Raw genomic sequence first — 14,986 nt, forward strand, 5'->3', positions numbered from 1 at the left:
GAAAAGCCAGACACAAGTAGCACTGAGGTTCTAGTGGTAGACCTGTATCTTTGAGCAAAATACAGGCTCAAGACAGTGTCCAGGCCCAGACGTCAAGCCCTAGGACAAACAAAACCACAAAAACAAAATGAAAACAAACCCCAAACCTAGCATTTTTCTCATTTTATACAGAGGTATATAATTAAGGAAATTTCTTCGTATGTCATGAACAGGTAGAAGAAAAATGATTTCAAACACAAAAGTCTCAAAACATTTCTCTTTTTCTAAATTAATAAATTAATAGCATCCCATTTATTGTCAACTTTTTCTAGATTATTCACATTATCATGATATACATCTACTGTTGGAATTATCTATAAACTAAGTCCTAATTACAACTCTCTTGAAAGAATATTCTAGACAAATAGAACGCCAGAACCATTTGTGAATTTTTAAATTAAAACTTCTACTTAAAAATTATTTTGTAGTATCCTATTGAATATGAAACTACAAGGAAAAGATATTTATTTTAAATCTAAATTCTAATTTAGTAAGGTCTACAAAGTCCTACATTAGATAACTTTGCTGTTTCTCCTGGCTTAAGCTTTTGTATTCCTTCATTATTTCTTTGGAATCCAACAGATTGATGCTAAATTTTTCAAATTTTTGGTTCAGAATCATGACCTATTTTGCATCTAGAAGTATTCTGTAATGAAGAGAGCATTTAAAACATGACAGAGGACGATATATGAGTTTTATTTCAATAGGAAACTTGTCTTCTCAAAACATGACAAAATTAGCCCAAACTTCCAACTGTGAATTCCTTTCTTGTTCTTTGGTTTGTTTTATTGAGGCAAAATTATACTACCTAGTCTAGGGAAGGTATTACTATTTAATCCACTCTCTAATCTCCTGTATTAGTCTGAGTGCTAGAATTCCAGACTTGTATCACATTGCCCAGCCATAGTTTGTTGGTTTATTTAATCGAGAAACATACTAGCAATTCTGAACTTCTCCGATGATCTTATCCACGACTGACTGCTCAAACTGTTCTAACATTTGACACAGGATATGAACATTTTCAGATGCACCTGCAGGGGTCTCTGATTCATTCTTCCATGGATCCGATCCCTTTAATAATTATTACTTGGCTCTTTTACTATCTCTGGTCACTACCTAAGTAATAGTCTCATGCTTTTGGGGAGAAAGTTCACTTGACGACTTTCTAATATTAAAAATTATCACTTGATTCTAGTCTTAAACAGGACATATTTTCTATTATTTTCTAACTTTTCTACACATTGTGAGAGTTGTTTCATATGTGTGTTTGCACATATAAGTGCTTCTGTGTGCATGTAAATGTTTGTATGTATGTATGCAAAAACCTCAGGCTATTATTCAGCACTCTTGCTCATAACTAGTATCCCATCACTTAAGCCATTCATCCAATGCAGCTTTTGGCTGGTTAATTATAGGTAGTGTTGCAAAGACTGTTCTGCCGAGGCTGGCTGTAAAATGAACTTTCCAGCCTCTTTTACATTCTTAGTTTTTATTTTTTCCAGGAGTATGGTTTTAAACTGCATACATTTTTGTGAATGTAAAGTCTAACGTGTAGCCTACATTTTTAACTCAACAATTCATACAAAGATAGATGAACATACACATTACACATCCTGAGTGTACACTGCTAGAAATGTGATCTTAAGCCTGGTACTGGTGGCTCAAACCTATAATCCTAGTTACTCAGGAGGTTAAGATCTGAGGATTGCAGTTCAGATCAAGCACCAGTACGAAAGTTTTCTGAGGCACTTAACTCCAATTAACCACCAGAAAACTGGAATTGGCACTGTGACTCAAATAGTAGAGTTCTAGCTTTGAGCTGAAGAGGGGATGGACATCGCCCAGGCCCAGAGTTCAAGACCCACAACCATAAAAAATAAACAAACTAAAAAAGAAAAAGAAATGTGATCTTATCCACCAGATCATTGCTACTATATTTCCTGCTCTCTCAACATTGCCTTTTTTTCCAGTTAAGTCCATGCTCTTATATGTGACTTGTTTTGGAACCAGAATTACTCTTCTTTTCTACTTTTTACAAATTTGCATGATTAGCTACCATGATTTAGATCTAGTAGAAAACAAGAGTGGCCTCATCCTTCATGTTTCACTTAGTAGTAATGCTTTCCCTTTATCACTCCCATAGATCTACATACTGGCCTTGGATTTATTGTTTCAAAGTAGTCTTATATGAAGAGTCTTCTATAGTGTATTGAACCATTATAATTAAGCACAAAACTTCTTTTTCTCCTATTATTCCTATTGTTTCTTCTACTGCTAACTTATGTACACTTGGGAAATAATGCACAACACACACACTCACAAAAATGTTTCTTAGAATATTCTTCCCACATAAAATTGTTCTTAATTACAGAGCCCTTAGGAAATTTGAACTTAAAGTAGTCGAGGATGTTTTTTTCATGTTTTTTTTATTGTAAAAATGGTTTAAACAGGGGTTAGAGTTACATAAAAAAAGTTAACGAGTACATTATCTGGCAAGCATTGTTACCTCCTCTTTTGTTTTTCTCCTACAATCCTTTTCCTCCCCACCAACCCATCTCTGTTCTCCCCTCCTCAAGTTGTAAAGCTAATTTTCTACATAGTGCTATGGACAACTCATTGTTACAATAGGTCATTCTGTATACTTGTTTAAGCATTTTGTTATTTCCCTTCCCCTCCCTGCATTAGAAAAATGTATATGCAAGATTCAGGTCGCTGACAATAAATATAGTGAAAACAGTGGTTATACCATGGAGGAAGAAAATAGAAGAGAAACAATAAAATCAAATACTACATGTTCGATACATTAAAAAATAGCAAGAAAGATAAAGCAAGTTGTGTCCCTATCTTGGGTTCCATTTCACTTAACATCCTCTTATATGGCCTTATGTACATGAATAAGGTTTTATAAACCATGCAAATTCCATATTTTCACCTTATGAAATTATCTCTGAAACACATGTTACCTCATGTCCAAAGATATACTGTGCTATTTCAATGAAGCCAGAAAACATTCATTTTACCTGGAGCAGCACCATAGATTGTTACTGGAAGTAAGTGGAAGGAACTGTTCTTGCAAGTGGAAACTGATCCCAAGAGAGGAATTGAACATGGAGAAATGACAAAGTTCAAGGTAAATTGTGCTGTCCTTTTGATGGTACAAGAAAAGAATCCAAGGCCTGAAGGAAACTCTGTCCCTGACTTTTTCAAGTGTGTCTTTACTTATATAAAACTTGTCTGTAAACTTCTAGTTGAGAGTATAACAAAAGGAAACAATATGCCATTTGAAGGCCAGCATAGAATAAAAGGAAATAACTTTGTTTTAAAAGTTTTCTCGTGCAAAGAAACAAAGATTTGGGGGTTTTAAAGAGACTTATGCGCTGATATTTCACTCCTGAGATGATTCTCCTGTTACAGGAGTCAGTTACCCAATTCTTTTTTTTCTTTCTTTCTTGGTATTGTTTCTTTTTTTTTTCTTTTTATTTTTTGTGAACACTCTGTACAGAGGGGTTACAATTACATGGGCAGGTTAATGCGCACATTTCTTATCAAGCATTGCAGCCTCCTCTTTTTTTACCCTTCACATCCCTTCCCAGCCTCTCCCCAACATCCCCACCCTATGCTCTCTGCCTTCCCTCACCCCGCCCTAGCATCAACATTGTAAAGCTCATTTTCAACATCACAACTTGTACTTCTCATTGTTGCAACAGGTCCGCCAGCATCCTTAAATGACTAGTTTTTCCCCATATCCTCAACAAGTTATACTGACATCAAATATAGTGAAAGCAGGGGTTATACTGTGGGGGAGGGACATAAAAAACTACAAAGAGATAATCTTATAAATGTGTTAGAAACACATGCATGAAAGGAAAAAAAACATTAAAATACATATCTAAGTGTTCATTTTCCTAACAACATATTATCTGACCTTTTCCGCTTGAGTAATACATATACTAGATATTGCAAATAAGGGAAACCACGGGACCTATGTTTCTTTGGGCCTGGCTTACTTCACTTAATATAATTTTTTCCAAGTTTTTCCATTTCCTAACAAATGGGGTGATGTCATTCTTTCTGATGGAGACATAGAATTTCATTTTATTTATATACCACATTTTCTTGATCCATTTATCTACTGAGGGGCGTTTGGGTTGGTTCCATATCTTAGCTATGGTAAATAATGCTGCAATAAACATAGTTGTGCTGGTAGCTTTAGTGTGGTCTTATTTGTAAAGATTTGGGTAAATGCCCAAAAGTGGGATTGCTGGGTCATAGGGGAGCTCTATGTGAAGTCTTTTGAGGAACCTCCATACTGCTTTCCTAAGTGGTTGAACAAGTTTACATTCCCACCAACAATGAAGTAAGGTTCCCTTCTGTCCACATCCCTTCCAGCATCTGTTGTTAGAGTTCTTGATTTTTGCCATTCGAACTGGAGTGAGGTGGTATCTCAATGTTGTTTTGATTTGCATTTCTTTTATGTCTAGGGATGTGGAGCATTTCTTCATGTGTCTATGGGCTATCCTTCTTTCTTCTTCAGAGAAGTTTCTCTTTAAGTCATTAGCCCACTTATTTATTGTGCAGTTGTTACTTTGAGGATTTCTGGTTGGGGGATATAATTTTTTGAGTTCCAAGTATATTTTAGTTATGAGACCCTTCTCTGTTGTATGGCTAGTGAAGATTTTCTCCCAATCCGTGGGCTTTCTATTGACCTTGCTAGCTATGTCCTTTGCCATGCAGAAACTCTGCAACAGGACTGAGTGGTATTTGGGAGTTCCTGCCATGTTATCCACCTTCTTGGGGGCTATGAAAATTGGGTTCTTCCTATGGTTCTTGGATTCTCAGTTTGGGTGCAGTTTTTTGGCCTTTATTGTGGTCTTGTTGGTTTTCTATGTGTAGGACATATTTAAGAAACTTTTGTAGGGCTGGTTTGGTGGAGATGTATTGTTTCAATTTTTCTTTGCTATGGAAGGTTTTTATTTGGCCTTCAGTTATGAAGGAGAGTTTAGCTGGGTAAAGTATTCTTGGTTGATGGTTGTTTGTTTTTAGGGCATGGCATACATCATTCCAGGCTCTTCTTGCTTTGATTGTCTCTGCTGAGAAATCTGAGGTGATTCTAATTGGTTTACCTTTATAGGTGATAAATCTTTTCTCCTTGACAGCTTTAAGGATATTTTCCTTGGTCTTAATTGATCCTGTGTAGATTATAATGTGACTGTGGGATGTCCTAATCTGGTCTGGTCTATTTGGAGTTCTAAAATCTTCTCGTATCAGAATAGGCCTATGTTTTTGCATGTTTGGGAAGTTCTCTGCTAGGATCCTGTTGAACAAATTTCCTAGACCATTAACTTCTGTTTCTAGGTGCTCCTCTATACCCATTATCCTTAGATTAGGCCTTCTGATGGTGTTTTCCAAGTGTTGGATAGATCTGTCATATTTCTTGGACTTGTCTTGGATGGTTGTATGTTCTTTCTGTATGATATCTAGGCTGTCTTCAATCCCTGAGATTCGATCTTCTGCATGGTCTAACCTGCTGTCAAGACTTTCTACTTTGTATTTTATCTCTTTTCCTTCTAATTGGTCAGCTTTGATGCCTTCAAATTCTTTGTTGAAGCTTTATTTTAGATCTTGTATGAACTTCTTTACTTCCTTAATTTGGTGTTCAGTGTTTATTCTCAAATCACTTAGTTGATTGGTTATGGTTTCCTTGGACTCCCATTCCTTCTGTTGGGTTCCATTCAGCATTCCCTTTGTGGTCTCCCTGACTTCCTTCAGCTCTTTGTTAATGGATTCCATGAATGCCTTTAGTGATCTTTCTGTATTCTCTTCCTGCTCTTTCGATTCTTGTATTACTCTTTGATTAGCTTCCTCCTGTTCGTGGGATTCCTGCATTTCTCTTTGAGTGTTCTCAGCCTGCTCACGTCATTCCAGCCTTTCTGAGTATTCTCTAGCTGATCATGCTAGTCTTGTATCAGTTTTTGAGTAGCTTCCTCACGCTTATGATATTCCTGTATAAACTTTTGGATTGCCTCCTCTCTCTCCCTATCACGCTCATACAGAGTCCTTTGTATGCTTTCCATCTTTTCATTTATCATGTTTGCCAGCAGTGTTTGTAGAGCTATTTGAGAACTCTCCTCTGGATTATTCATTATCTGTTCTGTCCCCTGATTACCAAAATTGGGAATTGAGATACCAGGATTTGCCATTTTTCTTGTGTTTTTCCGGCTAATTCTGCCCATTTGAGATGAAAATAGCACCAGTTTTGTGCTAGAACACTATCTTAAGGCAAGCATCAACCAACGTCTGAATTTGCACAGTCAATAGTCTACAGATATAATCTAGTTCAACAGATACATCTATTCAACATCAAACAACTATATGTTAATGGGCTACGAACCACAAAGAAGAATTTAGAAGACCAGAAATTATTAGGTTTAGGGAGAGATGTGGGTAAAAAATAGGAATAGATTGATGTGGGGAGGCTCAGGGAGAGTTAACTAAGTCCTAATCTCAAAGCAGGAAATAGGCTTGGTAGGATGAAAGTAGAGAGAGAGAAAAAAAGAAGAAAGTGGAAGGGAAAAGAAAAGAGACCAGAAAAAATAGAAAAGTAAAATTTAATAACATTATGTAGATTCGATAACAATCTATTTAGAGAAGTACGTGAATATATGGAGAGAAGGGGAGGGATATAAAGGAGATGTGAAACACTTAAAAATAAAAATGCTTAAAATATTATAGAAGTATAAAGATGTAGTGTTGTTATTAAGGAATGTAAGTCTCAGAGGTTTTGAATTGAGTTATAAATTTGTGGATTAAGTGTGTACACAATGTGGGATAGGGTCTAATAGTCAACTACGGGTTTATCTGAGGATGTGCAGGACAAGAATTAAGTTACATAAAGAAGAATGAAAGAGAGGAGAAGGTGAAAAGGATAAGAAAGGAAGAATAAAAGATGAGAAGTTCAGTAGAGCTAAACAAAAAACAAAAAGTTCATTAAAAAAGAAAAAAAAGAGAAAGAAACCAAAAAAAGAAAGAAAAACTCACACTCACGTATACCTAAAATAAAAATTATAACAGGAAAAAAAAGGTTCTGGAAAACAATTTTTCTTCAAAAAAGGCAAAAATTAAAGATTAAAAAAAGTTTAAGAAAATGTATATAAGGTACCAAAAAGAAGAAGAAGAAGAAGAAGAAAGAAGAAGAAGAAGAAAGAAGAAGAAGAAGAAGAAGAAGAAGAAGAAGAAGAAGAAGAAGAAGAAGAAGAAGAAGAAGAAGAAGAAGAAGAAGAAGAAGAAGAAGAAGAAGAAGAAGAAGAAGAAGAAGAAGAAGAAGAAGAAGAAGAAGAAGAAGAAGAAGAAGAAGAAGAAGAAGAAGAGTTCTTTGATTTTTTGGGGGAGGGGTGTAAAAATTCTGTATCTCCCTTGTGTCCTTAACCATCCTCTTGTTGTAGTCTCTGGTCTGCTTGTGGTCCTGTGGGTTGGTTGGTTTCTTAAGTCAGCTTGTTCCAACAGGCAGAAAAATGCTCTGCTTTACCCAGGATTTGGCGATCCTCCTCCTAGGCTAGTTCATTGGGAGGCAAATCTGCTTTGAGAATCACAAAAGAGGGGGATGCAGTGAAGAGGCTAGGTTCTGGGTAGAGTTGAAACCTTTCAACAAACAGTAGCTTTTCCCTGGGGCTAGTTTGTGAAAACCTCACAGAGCCCAGCCTGGAGCCATTCTCAGGGTTTCTGTTTACTGATTTTCAATTGCTTGTCCAGGCTGCTTGAGGGAGGGGCAACCTCTGGCTCTGATTACCCAGTGAAGAAACCCACTCCTCGGGCTGGTGCCCGAGCTGGGTGACTTTTCCCTGGGTGGAGCTGAGTCTGGCAGGTCACACCGCCGTTAAGTTCTTGTGACCTGTTAAATGACTCGTTTTATTCCAAGGCTTGAGTTGGAGCTAGCAGCTCCGCCGAGCTATGTCGGTATCCAAGATGGAGATCACTGCTGCTGGGGGTGTGGAGGGGTGGCCTTCCCTCCTCTGCTCCCTGAGAAGGAGTTAGGACATCAAGCTTCTACTCACGCTGAGTCTTGGTTGCTGGGTCGTCTCTGTTCTGCGAACTGCAGGATGAAGATGTCTGCTCCTTGTCGGTTCTTGCTGGTGTTGAGTAGAATCCGCTAATCCGCTGCATCTGGCTCCTTCGTCCCGGACTCTCTGTGGCTCAGGTATGGCTCCTGTGCTCTCCGCCGCTGCAACAGCTGCTGCTGCCTTGGCAGCTGCTGGCAAGAGCTGAGATGTGTCTCCTTGCCTGGATTTCCCCTCTCTGGCCTAACTCTCTGATCTGTGATGTCACACTTGGTGTGATTCTCTGGCTTAGGACAGTTCACTGGGATGCTAAAACTGCTTTCTTTGGGAGAGCTTGCTTAGACTCCAGCTTCTCCTCTGCCATCTTCCCAGAACCTTACCCAATTCTTTAGTCTGGTCCTGAGTTCTCCATAGCAATAAGGATTCCAAAAAGCAGGATCCAGTGAGTATGATCAGCAAAATGAGCCTCTTCTCAAACCAGTCCTTTAAGCATGGTCTCAAAGAAACGTGTGGTTTTTTTTTTCATTTGCTTGTTTGTTTGTTTAGTTTGTGCTGGTTTGTGGGTTTGACCCCAGAGGGTGGACCCTGTCCCTGTACAGTTGTCTTTCCTGCCCACCTGCACCCAAAGCTAGTACTCTATTGCTTGAGCCTTAACTCCACTTCTGGCTTTTTTAGTATTTAATTACAGATAAGAGTTAGACAGACTCTCCTGCCTGGGTTGGCTTTGAACTGAAATATTAATAAATCCAGTTGAATTCAACTGTATGGACTTCTCTTTTGAACTAAGAAATATTAGATGAAGTTTATTATAAAGCTAATATTTGACAATTTTTAAAATAAGAGAATATGTCCAGCAAAGAAGCTATAACTTAAGTAACTCAACAAAAATAGGTGCAGTGAATCATTTTGGAATTATTTTTTCTACTTGGGAAGATTTCTATTGACTTTGTCGTTCCTTTTGGGGAAACTTAAAGTCATATTTGCACTTTTTTTGTTGGTCATGGGTCTTTAACTCTGATACTGGGCCCTGTCCCTCAGTGCTTCAGCTCAAGTTCAGCACTCTGACACTTTTGGTACAGCACCACTTCTGGGTTTCATGTGGTTAATTATAAATAAGAGTCTCATGGACTTTCCTGACCAGGCTTGTTTTGAATCACAATCCTGTGATCTCAAATTTCTGGGTAGCTAGGATAACATGTGTGAGCCACCAGCATCTGTCTTATATTTGCAATTATGTGCAATTATTGACACTATGTAGTCAAAGAATGGAAATTTGAATCAAATGATGACATTGCAACTTTTCAGAAAAATTGAGGTAGTGATAAATTTATCCTCTTTTTCCATGTTGTTACATTAACGATTCATGTGTTATGGGACTCTTACATTAACATCCTCTGCTGTCTGCATTTGTCAACTTAGTATCAGAAATTGTTCATAGAGAAATATAAAAGACTGAGATTTTTAGAAAGCAAAGGAGTTCAGGTATGAAAGTAAGGCATAGAAGGATATACAACTTATCACACAGAGATTAAGAATTAGCCTAATTACTAGAATGCTAAAGGCAATGAGGAATAAGCCTAGATGATGACTAGTTCTTTAATAACTAAAAATGGTTCCCTAGAACATTTTGTGGTATAACTTAGTTATTATCATTTATTCCTTCCATTTGGAGTTATTCCTTCTCTTCTGTAAAAACTATTAATTAGCCTCTGCCTTATTGTTGCCATGACTGACCAAAAAGATTTCCAAATCTCACTTATACTACCCTTCTGATTGTGATTAGCAATGACCACCTCAAAAGTATGGAATCTTTGAATTTCCAGAAATAATCTTCACCTGACATCTAAGCACATTCTTGGCATTATTTGCCGTGATTTAATGAACAAAAGTTTTCTTTTTTTCCCAAAATTGCATACTAATATAGGTAAAGTACATGAATTAGGGACTATTGTCAGGTATCAGTATGGAAGGAGCAATTATATATTCCAAGTATGAGTTGTTTATTTTGCATTTACTAACTAAATGTTTGTTGTTGTTGTTTTGCCAGTCCTGGGGCTTAAACTCAGGGATAGGGAATTATTCCTCAGGTTTTTTTGTTGTTGTTATTCAAGGCTAACCCTCTACCACTTGAGACACAGCACCATTTCTAGTGATTCTGTTTCTGTTTATGTAGTACTTAGGAACTGAACCGAAGTTTTCATGCATGCTAATCAATCACCGTACTGTGAAGCCACATTCCCAGAGCCCTAAATGACTTTCTTAAGATGGCATTACTTTTTCATTCGTAACTATGTATCATCATTTTAGCCAAAAATTTTTGCTAGAAAAGGACATTGAACACAATACTGAGTCCAGTAAGGCTAGATGGACAATGAATAACTGTTACGGTCTAGCCAGAGCACAGAGGGGCTTACCTCATGGAGCTGGAACAACAGACTGAGCGAGACAACCCCTGACCCACCGCCCACTTCTAGAATGAGAGGGCCACATTGGTTCCAGCCACATGGGCCACCTCCTCCAGCACCCATTCAATAAGTTCTTGAGAGAGAGAGAATGAGAGAGAGAGAGAGAGAGAGAGAGAGAGAGAGTGTCAGAATTACACTTAAGTCAGGTGCTGGGGGCTCAGGCCTATAATCCTAAGTACACGGGGGCTGAGATATGAGGACCATGAATTATTGACAGCCAGGGCAGGAACGTCTATGAGACTCTTATCTCCATAGAACCACCAGAAAACCAGAAGTGGTGCTATGACTCAAGTGTTAGAGTGCTAGACTTGAGCTGAGGAGCTCGGGGACAATGCACAGGCGCAGAGTTCAAGCCCTACGACTGACAAGAAGTGGACTTCCCACCACAAGAAGTGGACTGAATAGCACCCATTGTCCTAGGGAGCATGGCAGAGAAGTCAGGCCGAGCTTCCTGTCAGCTCTCTTATTTTTTTTTATTATGAAGGTGATATTCCAAGGGATGGGTTACAGTTACATAAGTAATAAGTACTTTTTACAGTGTTACCACTTCCTCATTTTTTCCTGCTTCCCCCAACCCTGATATCCCAATTCCCCAAAGGTGTGAAGTTCATTTCTAACATAGTGTTTACTGTATATCACTGTTGCTTTGGTTAATCTTTGTCCAACCATTTCTGTGATTTCCCTTCCCTTCCCCAAATCAGATAAACTTGTGTATGTATAAGACAAAGGGTACAGAAATCAAAAACAGTGACTACAGGGAATAAACCAAAGGAGAAAAAATAAATAGAAATAAATAAAAGCAGTTCACTATACAATCATCTTGTATCCATTTCTTGGAGCTCATTTCAATAAGCATCATTTTCTATGGTGACATGCATATAGCTATTGAGCTGTTGTGATCTTTTATAAGAATATCCTAGACATAGTCTAGTTTTTTTAAATGAGTGAAAACATGTGGCCTATGATTCTTTGGGTGTGGCTTGTTTGCCGTATTGTTTTCCAAGTCTTTCCATTTCCTTACAAATGGGGCAATGTCATTCTTTCTGACGGAAGCATAGAATTTTGTTGTGAATATATATGACATTTTCTTGATTGATTCATCTACTGAGGGGCATCTGTGTTGGTTCCATATCTTAGCTATGGTAAATAATGCTACAATTGACATAGTTGTGATGGTAACTTTAGTGTGGCCTTGTCTGTGGTCATTTGGGTAAATGCCCAGGAGTGTGATTGCTGGGTCATAGAGGAGATCTTCTGAGGAACCTGTATACTTCTTTATGGAGTAATTGAACAAGTTTACTTTTCAACCAATAGTGCAATAACATTCCTTTTTGGCTATATTCCCACCAGACCAGCATCTGTTATTATTAGTTTTCTTCATAATGGTCATCAAACTGGGGGGGAGGTGGAATCTCAATGTTTCTTTTATTTGTATTTCTATGGCCAGAAATGTGGCATATTTCTTCATGTTTCAATTGGCCATTCATATTTCTTCTTCAGAGAGGTCTCTCTTTAAATCTTTAGCCCACTTATTAAGAGGGTTGTTTGTTTGAAGATTTGTTTTTGGGGGGAGTTAACTTTTGGGGCTATAAATTTATTTGAGATGTAAGGCCATTGCTTGTTGCAGAGCAAGTAACTAACTTCTTGCAACCTGTGGGCTTGCTATTTATCTTTCTATCTATGTAAGTTCTCTTCTTAGATTTGGTAAGTGTCTGTCAAATCTGTTAACTTATTGAAACAACCAATTCTGTTTTGTTGATCTTTTTATGTTTTAGTTCGTCTTTATTTAGTTATTTCTGATTTTTTTTATTTGTTTCTGTCTTCTGCTTTGGGTTTGGGCTTGTTCCTGTTTTCAAGAATTTTGAGGTATATAATTGAAATACAGACTTCAGCTTTCCCCAATTGCTTGAGGTAGGCACTTAGAGCTATAAATGTTCCTCTAAGTACTGCACTTACTGTTTCGAAGGGGAGTTGGTATTTTGTGTGTTCAATTTGTTAATTTTCAGAAACTTTCAGATTTTCATTCTAATGTATTCAGTGCCTCACTGGTCATTCATCAATGTGTTGTTCAGTCTTCATGGGTTTGGGAATTTTTTTTTTCTTTAGCTTTTTAATTCTAAGTTTATTCTGTTGTGGTCTGACAAGATATGGGAATTCAAATAATTTTTCTTTCAATTTGGATAGAATTTCTATGTGACATATGATATGTTCTATTTTGGAGATTCTTCCATTAGCTGCTGGGAAGAATGTGTATACTGATGCTGAATGTATATTCTGTAGATATCTGTTAAGGCAAAGCGTTCAATGTAGTTATTTAGGTCTTCAGGTTCATGGTTGAGTTTTTCCTGGATAACCTGTCCATTCATTTCAATGATGTGTTGAGATGTGTTTTTCAGTTAAGTAGTATTTGGTTGATGAAGTGGGGTGCTCCAGGATTCAGGACATTGATACTTAGACTTGATATATCAATCTAATGGAGATGTGCCTTTATCAATATATAATGTCTCTTCCCAGTAATTTTATTTTGAATTTTATTTCGTCTTATGTTATTAATTCTACTGTGGCCTGTTTATGGTGTTCATTTGCTTGAAAATTTTCCTTCCAGCCTTTCAGTTTGAGTATGTGTTTGTTTTTGTCAATAAAATGTTTCTCTTGTAGATACTACATGCATGCGTCTTGTTTTATTATACTACTATTTAGTCTGTTTTCTAATTGGAAAGTTAAGTCCATTGATATTGAGAGTTAAGACTGTGAAATATCTCATAAGTCCTGCTATGTTATTCACCTGCTGTTAGGTTCAGTGTCTAATCTACTCTTAATATATTTACCTTGTTCACTGGTAGGGAGCATTTTATAAAACCAGTTCCTGTTCTTCATGATCTTCTCTATGTAGGATATATTTGATTAACTTCTATCCTGCTGATTTGGTGGAAATACATTGTTTCAAGATTTCTTTGTCATGAAATATTTTATATATCCTTTTAATGTAAAGGAGAGTTTGGCTTGGGACCATATTCATGGTTGGTAGTTGTTTGCCTTTAATGTTTGTCATATATCATGCGAAGCTCCCCTTTTTATCATATCAGCTAAGAAATTTGTATTTATTCTGACTGTATATCATTTATAAATAATCAGTCTTTTCTCCTTATAGATTTAAGAATCCCTTCATTGATGTCTAATGATCCTCTAGTGGATTATGATGTGATGGTGGTTTGTTTTGTTCTGGTACACTCTGTTTGGTATTCTAAAGACTTCTCTTAGAATGAGCCTATTTCTTTGATTTCCCTGTCTTACAATTTGTTATTGTTTTAGGGCTTCTATCTCTTTATTAAAGCTTTATTTTAGGTTTTGTATGGATTTTCTTTACAAATTTTTATTGGGTGGGGGCTTGGGAGGTATGTGTTTTAGCTTTGTCTTCTCTCATATCTTTTAACTAGGCATCCATTTTTCCCTTGGACTCTCTTGCCTTCTCAGAATTTATTTTTCTTTGTGTTTGGAGTCTCCATGAATTATTTTGCTGATCTTTGCTTGGTCTCATCTTGTTCACAAATTTCCTTGTAGAGGTTTTGTATCTTTTCATTAATCACATTTTTCAGCAGTATGTGTAATGTATTTTGAAAACTATCTTCTAGGTAATTGATTCTTCTAATGCCTGTTTATTTACTGTGTGAATTATATTAGCTTGGCATGACTTTTGTCATATTTTTTGATTTGTTATGTCCATTTGAAGTATTTCTTGGCTTTCATTTTGGGGATATATGATCTTAATAGGTGACTATCTATGTTCTTGGTTGATTTGCCAGGTGTTGCTTTGGTCTTCTGTTGTGATTTGCTTTTCTGGAATTAGGTTTTTGTCTAGACTATTAAGTGTAGGAGAAGAGATCACTAGTGAGAGATGTTGTCAAATTAATACTAATGGTTCCAACGACAGTTCCTACTATCCAGTGGTAAGGTGAATTGTGTCTGTGTTTATATGTGAGTGTCTCTGTTTATGATTATTTTTCCCAAGTGGCCTTTCATTTCCACACTGCAGTTGTGTTTTTGAATATGTTGGCCAACACAGTCACAGCAGTCACCTTCCTGGCTGGTAACTTTTCATAGATTTCTGTTTTCTTGTGAAGACAGTATAAAATATTCTTTTGAATTGTGTATCTATATATAATTATACCTAACATAGTGAGTCACTCTAGAAATTGAGTACCTTCTAGGATTCTAAATCTCTGTTTCACTAGAGAAATCTAGAGTAATTTTCTGTTGTTATTCTGCCACTGTTTTTCCTCTTCCTCTGGTTTATTTATGATATTGTGGATTTCTTTTCACATAATTTAGGATTTGTGATGGTTGTATCAAGTTATTTTTGTTTTTCTGTTTGTGTTACTTTGAAATAGTGATTTCAGGCTTGTATGAAGAGACAGTAATAATATGAAA

This window comes from Dipodomys spectabilis, unplaced genomic scaffold, assembly GCF_019054845.1.
Source record: "Dipodomys spectabilis isolate Male_0828 unplaced genomic scaffold, ASM1905484v1 ptg000307l, whole genome shotgun sequence".
Classification (NCBI taxonomy): Eukaryota; Metazoa; Chordata; class Mammalia; order Rodentia; family Heteromyidae; genus Dipodomys; species Dipodomys spectabilis.